Source organism: Tachysurus fulvidraco, chromosome 6, assembly GCF_022655615.1.
Source record: "Tachysurus fulvidraco isolate hzauxx_2018 chromosome 6, HZAU_PFXX_2.0, whole genome shotgun sequence".
NCBI lineage: Eukaryota > Metazoa > Chordata > Actinopteri > Siluriformes > Bagridae > Tachysurus > Tachysurus fulvidraco.
Genome location: NC_062523.1, coordinates 10,945,837 through 10,964,058, shown reverse-complemented (window position 1 = coordinate 10,964,058; position 18,222 = coordinate 10,945,837). Strand labels below are relative to the sequence as shown.

Below are 18,222 nucleotides of genomic sequence, written 5' to 3'. Positions count from 1 at the left end.
ATACTAAATGTCAAAAGTATGCGATCACCTAACCATCACTCCCACTTGCTGAACATCCCGTTCAAGATTTAGTCTCATTTTTTGCACCTATTTGTGTCCATTCGGCCTCATGATCATCAGTAAGATCAGGCATTCACTTCATCCCAAAGGTATTTAAACAATATTTTCTGCAGAGTACTACAGTTCTTACACTTTGGCTTTGTCTTCAAAGCCATGTCTTCATGTAGCTCACAGGTACACTGGCATGCTGGAACACATTCAGGCCTCTTAGTTCCAGTGAAGGGAAACTCTAATGCTACGTCATACAAAGAGATCCCATTCTATCAACTGTGTGCTTCAGGGATGGTCAGGTGTCCATATAGGATATTTATAGTATTTAAAAATCCAGGATTTTTAGATATCGTAGATGACGTAACCAAATATAAACCCATTATTTAGATTATAATCAAAACAGATACTAATACAGATACTGTATGAATATGCACTGCACGATTCGTTCACAGTATTCTGGTCAGGGTCATTATGGTTTAAATTAGACTACTACTTTGTAGATTGGGTATATTTTGGGAAATAGAACAATATTTGTTTAAAAAATATCACTGGTAGGTGGAAGAAATGATCAGTGAAAGAAAAAAAAATAACACTGTGCACATTCCTGATGACAGTTAAGAGCTTTAGTGATGAAGTGATTAAGAACATGAGGAACTGTCAGATCCAAAATTCACAGACTTTGGTGTTTGTTGTTCCAGTGTGTACTAAAATTTCCATGGGAATTGGCAGTCATGCCTTCAAATTGCATTCATTAATGCAAAGTCGCAAAATGAGCAATGCACGCTTTTGCTCATTTGAAAAACATTCAAAAGCTCTCTAGTTTAGCACATGCTATTTCACTCATAAGAATACTCAATCCTCCGTAATCCTAAAATAATGTTAGTAAATCCCTCTATTATTGATATTGCGTTTGTACTGGTTGTAATGTTTGTGTTTACACTTTAAAACATTTAGTAAATCAGGACCACAATCTAATCTCTATAATCTCGATACCTGAACACTGCAGAACTTTCATCATGCCAACACAAACACAGGGCTGTCAACTCTCCCGCCACACATCGTATTTCTCACACAGAAATTTTTTTTTTGAGTATTTATCATATATTTAATAAGCCGCAGCACCCAAAATGTATCAGTCCGCACCGCTGTCTCTATGGAACCAGGCAGGAATCAAGCGTGTCTCAGTTCTTAGTCGAGCCTGACACTTATCAGCCAATCAAAAAAAGAGGCTACACAATAGCCAATCAGAAAATAGAACTATCTGGGTAAGATTTAACGCAACAAGCAATTAAAAAAAAACACGCACATTCATTAGAGAGGGTTTTTTTCAATGGTCGGTTTGAACAAAACCTCAACACTAAACAGCTTGTCTCTGGATGGGACATTGTCCTCAATCATGACACTAAAAATGGCAGGGCTTGAGCCGAACTGTTTTAAATGGAAGCAACATTACAAATGATAAAGGAGTCCAAAAAGGCAACAAACACAATAAACAACACCAGTCATAATCTCTCTCTCTCTCTCTCTCTCTCTCTCTCTCTCTCTCTCTCTCTCTCTCTCTCTCTCTCTCTCTCTCTCTCTCTCTCTCACTCACACACACACACACACACACACACACACACACACACACACACACACACACACACACACACACACACATACACACACACGTAAATTAATAAATGGAAATTAAACAAATAGTTTGGTTAAATCACGGTCAGTGATCCTTAATATACAACTCCCTTATTATTTATTTGTTTGTTTGTTTGTTTGTTTGTTTTTTATTGGGGGGGGGGTCGGTAGAGGGGGTTGGAGATGTCACGCTTGCCTGTCTTCAAAACTTGAGAGCCCTGCAAATAGTGTCTAGTGACATGGAAAAACTATTTCATTTATCAGCCGATCTTTTGGATATGAACATGTAATTCAGTAGGTGAAGGGTGCAGCTAAAGTTTTAAGCAACATTTCATTAATGACACTTAGAAAAAATTAACCTAGCCAGCAAGCTATAATAATGTTGATGATTTTCAAAAGGTCACCAACCTTCTATAATTTCTCATCTGCCTCTCATCACATCCCATTCTATATTCTTAAAGAATTAGCTTTTATTAACCCTTAAATCCTGCAATCATTTTAATGATGATTCTGAACTCTTATGTAGTGTAGTGTAGTGTTTACTCACTGAAAGGACAGGATTTTTTCCCATGTGTTTCGAAAGATGAATATATTAGTTGTTATAGGTTTTTTTACTGAATCCCCACTGGATCCACACATATAAGAATATATTCTGATATAATGATATGTCTCCTTTTTCCCTTTGAGTCTTGTTCCTTTCAAGGTCTCCTTTCTTCTGCCACTGTTGCCTCTGGTTTGCTTGTTACGGGTAAATACAAATTATTTATTTATTTATTTATTTATTTATTTATTTATTTATTTATTTATTTATTTATTTATTTGTTTATTTATGAATATTATTCATTTATTAAACTTTATCATTTTTATTTTTATTTCTTTATACTACCATAATGCCTCTTTGCAACAACGTCCATTGTTAAAAGTGCAATACAATTAAAATTGAACTGAATTGAATCTAATGTCATTTAATGTCAATTTTTTTTAGCAAATCAAATGATACCTAAAGTATACACAATGCCCACAATGTTCACCCATCCTTATGGTGCCTTGTGTTTCTGATTTTGGGAATAAGTGATTTTACATATTCTAAAGATTAGAAAGCAGACCAACACTTTATGTTGCAGTTTATTGTGGTTATGCTGAATCGACACTTGACGACAAGTCCCATTAGCCCCAGCATGTCCTAATCACCAGGTGAACACACCTATATAGGTTCCTGTGTTTACGTGTCTTATAATTATGATGTTAATATCAAGTGTGTTTGTTTCTATGTTTTCTGTATGTAGCCTGTATGTTTTTGCTGTTTTGTTTGTTTGAATTTGAATTACATTTTTTTATTGGTATTAATCAATAAGTGTGAACAGTGATTTTATTCTGTCTAATATACTATAGATAATGGATATATTATTAATTATTGCTTGCTTTCACTACAGTTTTTATTGACTGTGATTTGGATAGTTGTCCTGACTAAACCACAGCTTATAATACACTTACTATGACATACTTTGTTTGTGATTTTTACCGCTCATATCTTCAGTTGTTGATGTTAACCATATGGATTTTAACTTGACAGAATGACTATAATACTGTTTGATTTGATGAAACATATCTGAAGCTGGTATCTCAACTTCACTCATGATGAACAACAGACGTTTTTGGATACAGGCAGTTGCTGTTTGATCAGTGAAAGAATGGATGCTTATACACGAAGTACAGAAGTTCTCTTGAGTAAATGAGAGAAGTGATGGAATACAGAGCTTGGGATAACATCTCGGGTGAGGCTAATAAAGAGAGACAGAAAATTAGAGCAAGATAGTGAGCAGGACAGAGATCGAGAATAAAAGAATAAGAGCTTGGTGTAGGGAAATTATTGTACATAAAGATTCACCAAATCATTGAGATTTAAATGTCAGGCCTTAATTTGAGTGAAAGTGTAAGAGCAAACTTTTAAAAATTTGTCTTTTATCTGACAATTACCAAGCACATAATCCCTGCCCTTGATGTTCCAGTGCAGAGTGATCAATAAACAGTGAGCTCCTATAAACATACGCACTATTGATTTCTTCTTTTCTCTTTCCAATTTGATCAGGGTTCACAGCTCAATGCACTGCCTCAGTTACAGTCAGAACACCAAATGCTTTCTGTCCTGCATGTAAAACAGATTATAATGAAGCATTAATTCATTAACATGGTGTTAAAGAGATAAAGAAAATGTCATGAAAGAAAACCTTGGAGGCATTTTTTTTATGGCCAGGCCATTGGAACATTTCAGGGACTATATCACCCTCAGACGATAAAACATTTAATACGGCCAGAGACTATCTTCACTTATCTTGTATTCACTGGAAAATATGAATCAGTGTTCAATCTGGAAGTAATATGTGCTGTGAATACATTTTTAATGACTGTGTGGCCAGTGTGCAGGATTTCTCTCTAAGCAGTACACATTTTCCATTCATCACACACACACACTTGTGCAACATGTGAATTAGTGAAGCATACAGTATGCCTCCACATGAACAATGCCACCATATAGTACGTTACATCACTCAGTCTGCTGTGTATATGTCATCTGTTAAAGCTATCAGGCTTCAAGAAAGCTGTAAAATGAATTAAATGTAAGGCTCTTAAAATTAAAGCAGCCCTTAGGCACTTTCATGGAAGAACTATGAAAATCCCATTAAGGTTATAAAGGATATAAGGCAGGGACGTACACATAACTATGTTACACTATTGCATTGCCGAGGATGTGTAGGCATCTGTTAAACGGTAAAGATCTTGAACGAGACACATCATGCAGCCAAACCACAAAATTGTATGACTTTGATGAGTTCAGCCATGAATTCCCATATTCTCTATTTAAATAATACCCTCATTTGTATATTAAATTGTCAGGTTTTTGGCATATGTATCTACTATTGTAGCTTTTTAGATTATGAGTTGTTGAACTGGAACTGAAATGAACTCAAACTGTGCCAATCATTATAAAACCTGGTAGCCTTCTTTTGGAATAATACAGTTATAGTAATATTAGAAGCAGACCAAGTCTTTATGCTCCTCTCTTCCCTGATTATGATGGCAAGCCACAGATTAATTTTATTGTTGTGCACACAAAGGTTTCCCATTCTTACAGTGTCATGTTTCTCATTATGGAATTGAAAACGGTCATTAAAGCACTCTCTATGCCAAGGCTGATCGACTCGTAGCCCAGAGTACATATACAAAAAACCAAGCGAAGTACATTAGACTTCCATGGAGCTAGAGGTGAACACCTGACCATCACACCCACATCCCAGATTTAGTATTCAATCCATTGTTATAATAACCTTCACTCTTCTGGGAAGGCTTTCCTCTAGATTTTGGAGCACAGCTGTGGGGATCTTGCTCATTCATCCACAGTAGCATTAGTGAGGATTGGCACTGATGTTGAGTGAGGAGGCCTGGGGCACAGGTTGATTTCCAGTTCAACACAAGGGTGTTTATTGGGGTTGAGGTGAGGGGCAGGTCACAGACCACCCTTGGCAAACCATGCATCATGGGTCACGCTTTGTACACAGGGGCTTTACCATCCTGGAACAAATGTGGGCCGCTTATTTCTAGTGAAGAGAAATTTAAATGCTACAGGATATAAAGTCCTGTATAATCGTGTGCCTCACAGTTTGTGAGAAGAGTTTAGGGATGGGTCACATATGCGTGTAATAGTCAGGTGTCTAAATACTTTTGGCTGTATGGTGTATTTTAATTTAGCAAGAAGAAGAAGAAGAAAAAGAAGAAGAAGAAGAAGAAGAAGAGGTTCTGTGCAATTTTTGTGACAGCCTACATGGATGCAGTCTTAAAGACTGTAACTCATCATCTTACCAAGATGAACTAGCTCTACAAGACTCTTTTCTGTTCTGGCACCAAGGTGGTGGAATGAACTTCACCTAGTGGTCCAGACAGCTTAGTCACTGGCTATTTTCAAGCAACGTTTGAAGACCTAGTTATTCATGAAACACTTCAAATAGTGTTTATATATATATATATATATATATATATATATATATATATATATATATATATATATATATATATATATATATATATATAAAGGCTTAGAACAGTGTTTTAGACTCATGGTATCTTAAGTATGTGACATAGTGAACCAGAGTTAATGTATCCAATGATAGAGACACGTTTGTACGTCGCTCTGGATAAGGGCGTCTGCCAAAAGCTGGCAATGTGAATGTAAATGTAAATGTAAATGTGAATGTAAATGTAAATGTGAATGTAAATGTGACTAGCTGACCAGCAGAAAGAATCATAGAGTTCATCAGTCAAAGCTAACATATATGAATTCTGGGTATATGATTTATATTTATTGGAGTAATGTGTGGAATGTGTTTTTTCTTTTTTGGTGAGGTGAGTAAAAGTGTTTGTTGTTGTTTTTATTTTTTTTATTTGTTGGTTTGTTGTTACTTTAAAATACCAGTCAATATATTTCCCAATCTAATTTGTGATAAAAAAAAATTGACAGTAAATTATTTCTAGTCCTCAATGACGTCCGTGCGACTCTGCCGTAATCAGAACGAGAGCTCTGAGGTGAACAGCATGAACTTCTGGACGCCATTTAGCTTGTATACACACGTAGGTTATACTCGTATATTTCTGACCAATCAGATTCGTTGACTCAGAGTCCATCCTCTCAAGCACGACAGTATTTGATTTCCTGGTTGTGGGCGTTTCTGTATGCGCTTCAGCCAATCAGGATGGATGTGTCTCTGCACGCTGCTCGCTCCCGACAGGATCCCAAGGCCGCTGCTGATCAAACGTGGTGCGCGCTCTTGGCTGAGCGGCGGCTCGGTTCTCTCCAACAGCGGCGGACACAAGCGGCGTTTTGAAGTTCATTTCAATGGAGCGCGACGACGACGCTGCTGCCTTCCATGAGTCCTGCGTGTAGACGCCTGCGGTAGCGCGCGTGCGCCACGGTAAGTCACAGCGTGTTCTTTGCGTAGGCTTGTGCTCCCGTTATTATTATTATTATTACTACACGTTTACGCGCGCGCGTGTGTGTGTGTTTATGTAACGCCGTCTCCTTCATCCTAATACGCGCAAATCTCAATAGTAACTTTCTGTCGGCGGGGTTTCAAAGCTCGTGCGTTCCGGTTTGCTAATAAAAGAGACACATTGTTGTCTGTCATAATGCAGTTCCGCTCAGCGCGAGCGAGTCCGGGTTTTTACCGTGCAAGGGCGGGCGCGCGTGCGTGCGTGCGTATGTGTGTGTGTGTGTGAGCGTGCGCGCGCGTAGATATGTTTACAATAAACATACAGTGTTTGTACATAAGGCCCCGTGTTTACAAACGCAAAGCCTGCGGGATTTAAGCACACTGTTGCAGTCCAAGTGCATTTCTAAAGCGCAATGGAGTTCTGCACCTGTTCCACGCACCTCTATCTCTCTCATTAGCATTGGTTACATACTGAACTACACAATATGCACTATATATATTTATATATATAATATTAGTGTGTGTTTATGTTTATACAGTTAATAAGTTGGTCAGATTGTGAGTTGGTCATTTAGGGAGCATCCTTGTGCAATGTGGTGTTATATGCAGATCTCAGCATTAATATCATGGCAGTTGGATTCAAACAAGTTACACCTTTTTTTTTTTTTTTACTTTACATTTTAAGGCTTTAAGATTTCACTTGGCCCTTATGGCATAATCAGCATTACTGATAGTACTAAACTGTACATGAACATTAATGCTATACTTAGAAAGAACTTTAACTACACGTTTTATCTAAAAAAAGGTGCATGTACCATGTAAGGTACCCTTTTTTTAAAAGCTTCTCTCCGAATGTCATTAAAGTCTAATCGTGACCCTTACATGCTTGTAGCATGTTTGTAGTTAGTGTAAAGCCTTCCGATGAACACGTTGCACTTTTAACTGATACCCAGTAGTTGTAAACTGACCTTGATTAGAAGGAGTTATACGTTGCAGCTGTCATTGAAATTTCCATCAGATTATAGCGTTCACATAAACCAAAGGAGTCTGGACTTTTCAGTACTCAGCTTTAGGATACACTTATTGAATTGTGCCACTGTTTACATTCTGTAGTCTAAAGAAATACACCAGAACACATTTTTTTTTGAACGCTCCTCTCTATGTCTCTTCCCGTTAGAAATCCTCAAATAGGTTTGTGCACATGTTCACAACAGAATCACTACAGAATCTACAACAGCTGAAATAAAATCTAAACCAGCATTTCCATTCGACTTACCATTGCTGCACATTACCGTAATAGAGCATCACCGTCTTCCTGCCAACCGCTATAACTGTTCATTCCTGCTTCTCTCTCTTGTGTGTTAAACCAGATTCAGCCATAGATATGAGACCTGTGAGTCCTCTGCCCAGAACCACACACAGCAGCCCTCATATTTAGCACCCAGCGGCAGTGCCGCATTACTGACTTTGCCACTGAAAAGATAACCGAGGACATTGTACTCTCACAGCAGACTTGCTCGTGAATGCCGTAAGCAAAGTCTTCTATTGGCCCCAGATAAAAAGCTGCTGCTCACATTATTAGCAAGCTGTCATGAAGAATAAATACATTTAGTCGAAGATGATTTCTAAAGCATGACTAATTACTGACGGAGCTGAGGTCTTTCTGTCAACCTGGAATCCTCTGCCCCTTTGTCATTCTTGTCAGATTTTTTGCTTCATTTGTGAGTATTTTTACTCTCCAGACATTTCCTCAAAGCATGTGGGTTTGTGTGTCTGTCGCTCCTATCTTATTGCATCCTACCCCTGTGTCTGAAATGGGGAATGCCATTTTCCCTAATCCCCACAAAGTGCAAAGTGTATTAAGGGTGCTCAGCATCGCCTTGGCTATGTTGTCTGGACACTAAGCTTAATGCACTGCAATGTAGAATTTAATATGTGTTGGATGTCACTTGCAATCAGAGAATAGGATATTATGGAATATGAATGGGATAATAGGATGAATCGGATAATATTCCTTAAATGGTGCACTGGCTGTAATGTATATGCTGTTATAGATAAGCAGGAACAGAACTTAGTCATGTTTTTATCATTGCTTGATTCTGTTGCTGCTCTCGTCTATAGTGTTTATTCTTCCTCCAAGTTAGGGCTGCACAATATGTAAAGAAGAACACACTTTATCACACGCGTTTATGCCGAAAATAATCAGTGATATGGTGGTGGGCTGAAGTTGTTATTTTTAATAGTAAAATATATATTTTTAAAATGAAAGCATGCATGAAGTTTCTTCTGAGTTCTTACACCACAGCAGTATGCTACAAATAAGCTCTTTTTATTCGATAAAGAGTGACATGTCATGCATCTGTTTATTTAACATAACAACCTGTCTGTTCTGTCATCACTTGCGTTTTAGCAGCTATAAAAATGTAGTCCCTATCTACAGTTTCACCTTCAAGTTAACAGCTCAACATGTTTTGTCAAACCCTAAAAGAAGTTCCTGTCTCCAAGACCCGATACTGGAGACAAGTCCTAAAAATGCTAAATGCATATTTCTTTAAAAATAAAAAAAAAACAACAAAACACAAAAATCTGTTTTCCGTACAAGTTCCTGTGTAATCTGTTCCTATGGACGTTATAGACGCATTAATAGAAAGCTGTGATTTTGAATTTTCAGCTTTTGAAAATACTGCTGAATTTGCATCAGCAGTATTCAGCAGTATTCAGCAGTGCTGTGGTTGAAATCTTTTGTTTGTCATTGTACTAATTAAAGGTGTTATATATGGTAGAGAGGTGCAATCTGCAATATTAAAGACTAAACCTGCCGCTGAATCATGGCGCTCATGAGCCAAGGTAAATAACACGTTAAATTAATGCACACACATTTGTTGTATGTATATATGTGTATATATATATATATATATATATATATATATATATATATATATATATATATATATATATATATATATATATATATATTTAAAATATATTAATGTAATTGCAGTGTTGTATTTTCGTGGATGTTTTGACATGGCCTGTGTGCACGCGTATGTCTTGCGTCCGCTCCTGGTTACGATAGGGAACCCGGGTTGACCTTGTAGCCTGGAGCCTGTCATCACAGAGAGCTCATTAACAGTGTATATGGGCTGGAACCTTGTGTGTATATGCAGTACACATCAGTTAATCAGTTTCGACCGTCTGATGGGGATAACTGCACTCGGTCAGCTTTGGGTAACCGACGAGGACTTTAGCTCAAGGGCGCACAAAAGCCACTTTGATTATCAGCTCTTTTGTTAAAGGCAGAGTTCAGAGTTGACGGTTACGTCTAGCTCACGCAGATTATTCTCCCGAGTAGTGTTTTGCGGCAAAACATGTCAAATTAAATTTGCTTCCTACTCTCAGCGTAGAGTAAATATCCGACAATTACTGCAGTGAGAGCTTGCAGCACTAATATTATTACGTTCAGTCCGTAGGGACTATTGAATTTTTCAGCAGCAGTGGTAAATACAGTTACTATATGGTAGGATGCACAGGAATAATAAACCCAGAGCTTCCAGTGAGCTTCTCCACATTATTTTAGTGGTTTTAAAGGTAATCCGATTCTTTCTTATAACACTGCACCGCAAAGATCCCCTTCTTAATATTAAACAGGTTAAAAGACGAGGCATACGGAGGCAAAGCAGTGAGCTCGCGGATGTGCTGCCGAAGCTAAGGAAGAGGACGATATAATAAAATCCGCCCTGTAAGAATGCTGATAAAGAGGCTCTCTGTGATTGTTTCCACTTTTATTTTAGTGCTTTATTAGGTGGAAGTGCTGCTGGGTAACATAGCAGATGATTAGTCTCTGAAAGCGTTTCACAGCTTGTCAGTGTAATCTATAATATATTACACCGCATATATGTGCATGCGCGGATATACAGTGATTTTTTATGTTTTTATATATAAACTATATATGTGTGTGTGTGTGTGTGTGTGTGTGTGTGTGTGTATATATATATATAAAAATGTGTTTGTGTATGTGTGTGTATATATGTATATATGTCATAAGACTTTGTTTTCTTTTATATAATATGTTATTGCCCATTTTGGCTGAGTGAATTGCAGATTTATTTAACAGGTGGCTTTGCAGAAAGAGTCTGTATCAATCCAGGCAGTAAATCTCTGCTCTGTGCCGTCTTCTTTGTCACGCTCTCTGTTTCACCGGGAGACGTCCATATCGTACGAGAGCAGCTGAGCTTGTGTAAATTTCTGTGTAGCGAAGCCTTAAATGATCGAATCGTATGATCGGCATTGAGATACCGTGAGTGTAAATATGATGAAATAATGAAACGTTTGAGAATTTGATGAACATTTTGTCCAGTTGATTCATTTCAACTGAATGATTCGAATGAAGGAAATCTAAAAGGAATGTACCAATTAAGAGCGTATATTAAGTTTGAAGAAGAAGCCCACTTTATTATCGTCATACATACGTTACAGCAGAGTGAAATGCTTTTTTTCACATGTCCCAGTACTGGAGTTCAGGGTCAACCAGGATACAGCGTCTCTGGCTTGGAGAGGATTAAGAGTCTTGCTCAGGGACCCCACAAGGGGCAGCTTGCAGTGTGGGGCTTGAACCCTGATCTTCCAGATATCAACTCTTGAGGCTTAACCACCTGTGCTACCACTGCTCCAAATGACAAAAGAAATGACACCCTATGATTTATTATACGAGTATTGCAGCTGGCTGGAAGACGTGTGTAAGCAGGTGTGTTAATGAGGAGCTCTTTCACAGTTTAGTTTTGAGCTTTACCTTTTATGGAATTAGGAGCGTTACTGACAGGATTGTAAACGCATCTGTAATTTGTAGTTTGTTTGTCCTGTGATAACAAACACAACCTTGCCGAAAGAGTTTTAAATTGGGTCGTGTGTGTTGAGGGTAAAATGAGATTCTGTCTGTTGATGAAACCGCTGCGAAAATGCCAGGGACATCCTACGAGGCTCCCAGAAGCTGTATCCCTACTGCCCTGTCCAATCCTCTACTAAATCCGTCTGAGTCGCATCCTGCAGGTCACTGCTATTACTCATGCCGAGACCTTTTCTTTGTATTTATATCCACTGCATAATGCCTGTAAGTATAGGTAAAAGGGCTTCTGCAGCAATGAGAACGAGCCAGCTGCTCAAACAGGGGGCAGGCCAGAAGTCTGCGTATGTGCATTTTCTAATCCGTTTCATAACCTCTTCCAAACACGTACAGACTTTCAGTAGAATTAAAAATGAGCTCACGCACATGACAAAGTCTGTATCCATCAAGTACCCGTGATGAGATCATAGTTTATTTGCGCAGAGCAGAAGGTCACATCGTGTACGCCATGCCATCTTGTCGAAGCTTAACCGTTTTTTTTCTGCACGCTCGTGTCTTCCGTCAAGGCTAGCGAGAAATAAATGACTCTTGTTGTTTGATCAGAATTTGCTCCAGATAACAATTTATCTTTGTTAATCACTCCCGTGGTCTGCTTAGATCTTTGTCTCCAAATAGTCACTATAATACCCCCCTAACCGCATCATGTTTTTTTTTTTTTTTTTTATATTGGATGATGTACAAATCATGTTTATAGCTAGTAATGAGTTTGGGGATTTTGCTCACTCTGCCAAGCTGTAATCCATTAAATGTATTTTTTTTTTCTTTTCTTTTCTTTTCTCAAACAGAAGTTTAAAGCCTGAAGTGGCTCACAATGTGTTGCGAGCAGCGTCGCTCTGGGTCACAAGCTCTCGGGAATTGTTAACTTCCGACACCTTCAGTCACCAGTTTGAATTTCAGTTATTGAAGTCATTGTCGTAAAGGCCCAGCTGGGACTAGTCCAGGCGTGTATCTTGTCTGGCACATTGCAGGGAATAGATGCTTTATTTAAACTCTTTGAGAACTCAGACTGCAGGCGGTGATGAGGGTGAGAGCAACCATTTCGTCATTCGCTGTTTTCAGGGCTTGCGTTCTCGATCCCACAATGCTCTTTAGGAAAACGTACACGCACATACGGTCAAGTGCTTTAGTTCTGTACGAATGCTAAAAATCCAGCTCGCTGTTTATAATTCTCAAGAGTTTGCTGCTTCCCAGAGTGCTCCTGAAGTGAGTATATAATAAATAGCCAACAGGATGGCATCTGAGCCACTAAGTGATGCAGATACTGGTGACAAATACGGAGTGACTGCAGGTCCTGTGAGGTTTGGAGTCTGGATAATCCAGCAGATGGAACAATCTCTGAGAGGTGAAAGGTGTCCGATCTTCCACTGATAAAGCTTTGTTTGGTGCTTTACTGTACAGAATGATTTATGATTTTGCAGGTAGATTTTTTTTTTCCCCCCTTATCCTTTACACTGCTGTCTCTTTTTTGGTGTTGAGTCACTGCGAGGCTAAGATTCACCGATAACCCAATCTCAGGTAGTTTATCGAGCCTGTGTTCATATCCTGCAATTTTGGCTTTGTCAGACCCCTATGAAATGCATGTTTTTGTAGGAGAATTGGTAGTCGGTTGAAGCTAATGCACCTGTCGTTGGTCCGGGCATGCTCAGAGACTGTCGTATGAATGTGAAAGAGGGTGTGCGAGGGTGCGTGCGTGCAAGCGGGTGTGCGAGGGTGTGCGCGCGCAAGAGGGTGTGTGTGTGTGTGTGTGCGCGAGCGATCTTATATTGACATGATCCAGCAAAGGTCCATGAATTATACACACACATGCAATAAGGTCTGAAAAGCAGTTTTTTGATCAGTCATATTTATGTCATATTTGATCAGTTTCTCTATCCCTGCAGTGGATCCTGATAAAAATGGCACAGGCTGACTGGGAATATTCGGACGGCTGAACACAGTGTTCCCTACAGGTAGCACAGCCTGAGTCTGGTATAAAAGCTGGCTTACATAAAACAATGCTTATTCCATCTGTCATATTTAAATGTCAGTCTTTGGGTTGATTTTCCGTGTGGAGTTAATGAGTAAAAGAATGATTAAGATTCAGACTCCGATGAATGCATTATGTAAGCAGGAATGTTATTTTTTTTTTTTTATAAACCCGAACAGAAGTGAAACAGATTGTGAGAGAAAGGAGGATAAAGAAACTCTGTTTTGTGGTTTCATCATAAACTCAGGTTCCAAATTGTACCTTCAGCTCTGCCATATTTACTGTGCTGAGTATGTGATCGGCTTCTCGAACCATCGTACTGCTGAATAAGAACAAGTGTGTAGACCCCGTGACTCCCTCTCACAGAATCATTATATTAGCCTCCCTTCTCAAACCTGAACAAAGTGGACTAGATTACTCAGTGGAAAAATTCTCTCTTAGTCAGCTAAGTCTTTTTTTTTAATTCCCGAGGGTTTTGTGTAATGTTAGCGAGCTTGTTTTGTTCAGGGACAAAGACGTTTCCTAGCTAAAATTGTTGTGGAATAGTGCTTCAAAATAAATCAGTTTCGGTTTGCTCCGTCTGAAGGCCAATATTCATATCACTTAGCATGAGGAAACTAGCAGCCATGAATACAAGCTAGCATCAGGAAGGGGTTTTGTGGAAAGACCATTTCTTTTTTGTCTTTAGGAGATGTATAGTAGCTAGCAAAGAGAAGCTATTTTGTTTTAAGTTAGCTCGATTGTTTATTTTATAGATTGTGTAGTTTACACTCTGGGTTTGACTAAAGTTATTAAGAAGTGTGATGAACATGACAAAATATTGCTAACATTCAGTAATATGACATTAAATAAACTAGATAGTAAATAGATTGATTTACACACCCATGTTATTTAAGTAGTTTAATGTTTAAGCAGTGTATGTAACCATGTTGATATTTTCGAAGACATTATGTGTGTTTTATATAACAGTAATTTTACATTGTGGTGGAAATTGTTTAGGTTTGTTGCTGCTGTATTGTTTAAAAAGCACTTGTTATAGTTAGGACTATAAAATGCGTTTTTATATTTTCTCTAAGATGATAAGGGCACATGCAAGAGTATGTAATTTTGTGTAATTTTATGTAATTATGTTAAAAAAAATAAAAATCCTCAATGCAGTAACGCTAGACATTTTTTTCTTAATTTTCATAACATGCTTTCCTTCTTATTACACCAGTATGCAAACACAGGCTGATTAGGACAAGGAAACGTTATCTGTCCGTGTCTAGCTGGCCCCACGCTCTGCAGTAGTCTTCAGAGGAACCCGAGGCCAAAGCGAGCATCTGGAAGTTTCTCTCCCGCTCAGCATTTGTAGATTTCTCGGGAAGCATTTTTCTGCTAGAGCGTCCGCTGCCATCTGCTCTTTGTTTGCTTGTCACTTTTCCGTCTATGCGGCTATCGACACAACTGACTTCCAAGTCTATCCGTCTCACCTTAACACGTCGAGGCTCATGCTCAGACCACAGGCTGTAAGCTGTAAGTACAGTATAACTACCTTCAGCTAAGGGTAGATGGCTGTAGAAGTTAGTGACAGAATATAAAACACGTATGCAAACGTTTGTTGAGACGAGTTGGCAGTGATGGAAGATTTCTGTCTTGCTGTCATTATTTATTTGTTTTTTTATTCAGTGGATTTTTTGACAATTGGAAATCATTGAATATGTGAATCATTGAATTTTAAATTTATATTTAAAAAGAACAGACTAATTTAAAACAACTTAAAAAATAAATAAAATATATATATATAATCGTTATTCATATCAACAGTAACAGATTATACATAGTAGAAATTTTGTGAACATGCTTTAGGTCTTTTGAGGATTTTCCAATTAATAAAGGTCATTATCAATAAAAAAAAAAAAAAAAAAAAAAAATATATATAAATATATATATATATATATATATATATATATATATATATATATATATATATATATATATATATATATGCGTGTGTGTATATATATATATATATATATACATACACACACGCACGCACACACACACACACACACACTATGTATGTTATGTATGTATGTTGACCTTTATTAATTGGAAAATCCTCAATTTTACTGTTGATATGAATGATGATTATATATGTATAAGTGTGTGTGAGTATGTGTAAATATATATATATATATATATATAAATATATATATATATATAAATATAAATATAAATATATATATATAAGTTTAATAATGATCTTTTGCTGGAATTGGAGAAAGGTTCTCATTCATACTAAAGGATCCATTAGCGTTAGTTTCAGCCAAGCATTGCTGATCAAGTCGAGAGGTATTTTTACAATTGTTCCGTACCGGTTTTATGATGAATGTCTACTGACAGCATATAACGTGTTTTCCAAATGGAAATCATGTTGTGTTCATCTAATCATCCTTTATATGATAGTGAGTAAATATTCCGGACATGACTGTCTTATTTCCCTCTACACGTTCTCATTTTAGCTTAAAATTAATTTTCTTTTAAGGTGTTTAAAAAGCAAACATCTCAGCTTTGGTGTTGTCTTTTTGTGGTGACTCAGCTCTGCCTTGGTATTTGATGAAGTTTTTTTTTTATTTTTTATTTTTTATAAAAACAATTGATTTGTGCAGCAAGACTCAGGAGGTGAGAGTAAACCTGATAACCGTTGAAATGGATTTTTTTGTTTTCTTCAGACACAGACTGAGTTCAGATATGCCTTCAAATTCAACGTTATTGTTTTTTTAATCCTTGCACTAATTTGTCACCCCTGTAAACATCAGGAATATATTATGTAGTTGCTGCAGTACTTCTAGGTGTGATGTCTTCGACTTGACAAAGACTGAGAAGGAATATTTAACTGTCATCTTATTATGTTGTAGTTTGTGTACATCGATTCCAAATCATTTAAGAAAGAATTGTGATTCTTCTAGAATTTTTTTTTTCCTCAACCTGTCTTATTTATATCTTTGGCTAATTTTGCAAATTGGAAACCAATTGGATTTATTTCATTGTTATTAGATAACTATCCGGATAAGCCGACTAATATTTCTGGACATACATCAGATAGGTAATCTATGTAGGCTGTGTCTGTGCTAGGAAATGAGTATCTTCCTCAAACCCTCTGGAAGCATCGCCTCCTCGATACGTCTCTTTTAAATGTCTTCTTTATTTTATTGTTCTGCATCTTAAAGCCAGCCAGGGCTCGGTTTAGATTCGTTGTTTGGCAGGAGACAGTAGAAAATAGCGTTTCTTGGAGTGTCTTAAAACTGAAAGAAAAGTGTGAAAACTTTCCCCACAGGAAACGACAGAATCTTTAGCTTAGGGTTTTTTTGTTGTTATTGTTGTTTTTTGTTTTTTGTTTTTCTTTGAGAAGGACATTTTCCTAAAACTGTTATCATTGTCAGTACTTACTACATTGTCATTATAAGAAGAAGGAAAAGCAGCACTGAGGCAGGAAAAAAAGGAAAGGAAAATGCATTTTTATGTGTAGTTTGAAAATGGCAATAAACTATAAGGTAACTGTCAGACCATGCACCGTAACCCGAGCGAGAAGACGGCATCGGTACACCGGCCACCTGGAACAGAGACCTGGTGTGTTAAACCACTGATTGATGATGCTGAAAGATGTGTAAGTCAGGTGCACCTGGAATATGACGATCCAAAAAAAAAGTGCAAAGCTCACACTGAAACAGAGTGAACTCCGAAACCTGGCAGGTGCACAATGGTTTTAAGGGCACACACACACACACCCACACACACACATACGCTTTGAATTTGATCGGCTTATTTAAAGCAGGTCTGACTGGTTTTACTGAACGCTCCTCATTTTGAAATTCTCTCTTTTAGTAACACAACAAACACCGAGTGGGTTCGACAACTCGTTTCGTTAACTGCCATTACAACGAATTAAGTTAAATTAAGCTTTTATTTTTTCCTTTCTGCCCTGGGTCCTGGTCCATATAAAAAAAAATCAGGACATCTGTTTCTTCGCCCTAACCACAGACGTAGCAGCGCAGAAGAAGTGTACAAAATCTGTGCGGTCCCGCTGAAGCTCTGTCTTCCTGCAGACACGTGCTGTAGCACATCTGAAAGCCCGATCCCCAACAGATGTCTCGCACGCTATTATTGCAACTACTCTATCTGGCATCCTCTTACAGATGACACCATCTCTTCCACACCTACCAGAGAGCGCCTGCTTCTAATATAGATCTTCTTCCTTTCTTACCATCCCTTCATTCATCCGTGCACGTCGGTGAGGCTTTAGTTTTAGACTCTACATAATATAGCTGTACATATAACTAGATAGCTGCTAGTTTCTGCTTTGTTCTCACCTTCCTCTCTGACACCGGAGATCGTTCATCATTATTTATGGAGCAGCACTGACTTTTTTTTTTTCTTTTTTTTAAATTGCCCTTAGGGTTTTTTTTTCAGCATGTTGTTTTTCGTATCTTTCTCTCTCAGCAGGGTGAATCTGCAATGATTATTTAGCTTCTGTCAATCGACATGGTCTCTTTGTTAGATTATTACCTTTTTATCCGCTTATATTTACACATGGCAACATAACTGCTCGAATACCCAAGGCATTTCTGCCATTGTCATTTTCTTTCATTATAACAAACTTGAACTGTAACTTTTTATCCATTTGTTTGATTTCCCTCCTGTTTCTTTTT

At 37.7% G+C, this 18,222-nt stretch overlaps 1 protein-coding gene across 6 annotated transcripts in view; it reads left to right on the top strand.

The window, feature by feature from the left end:
* The first annotated feature begins 6,405 nt into the window (after positions 1-6,405).
* The window catches only part of adarb1b (adenosine deaminase RNA specific B1b), a 154,872-nt gene continuing 143,055 nt past the window's right edge, over positions 6,406-18,222 (top strand). For all 6 annotated transcript variants that reach the window (XM_027164203.2, XM_027164197.2, XM_027164202.2 and 3 more), the window contains exon 1: positions 6,406-6,647. The gene's annotated coding sequence lies outside the window, so the exon portion shown is untranslated. The remainder of the gene's footprint in view (positions 6,648-18,222) is intronic.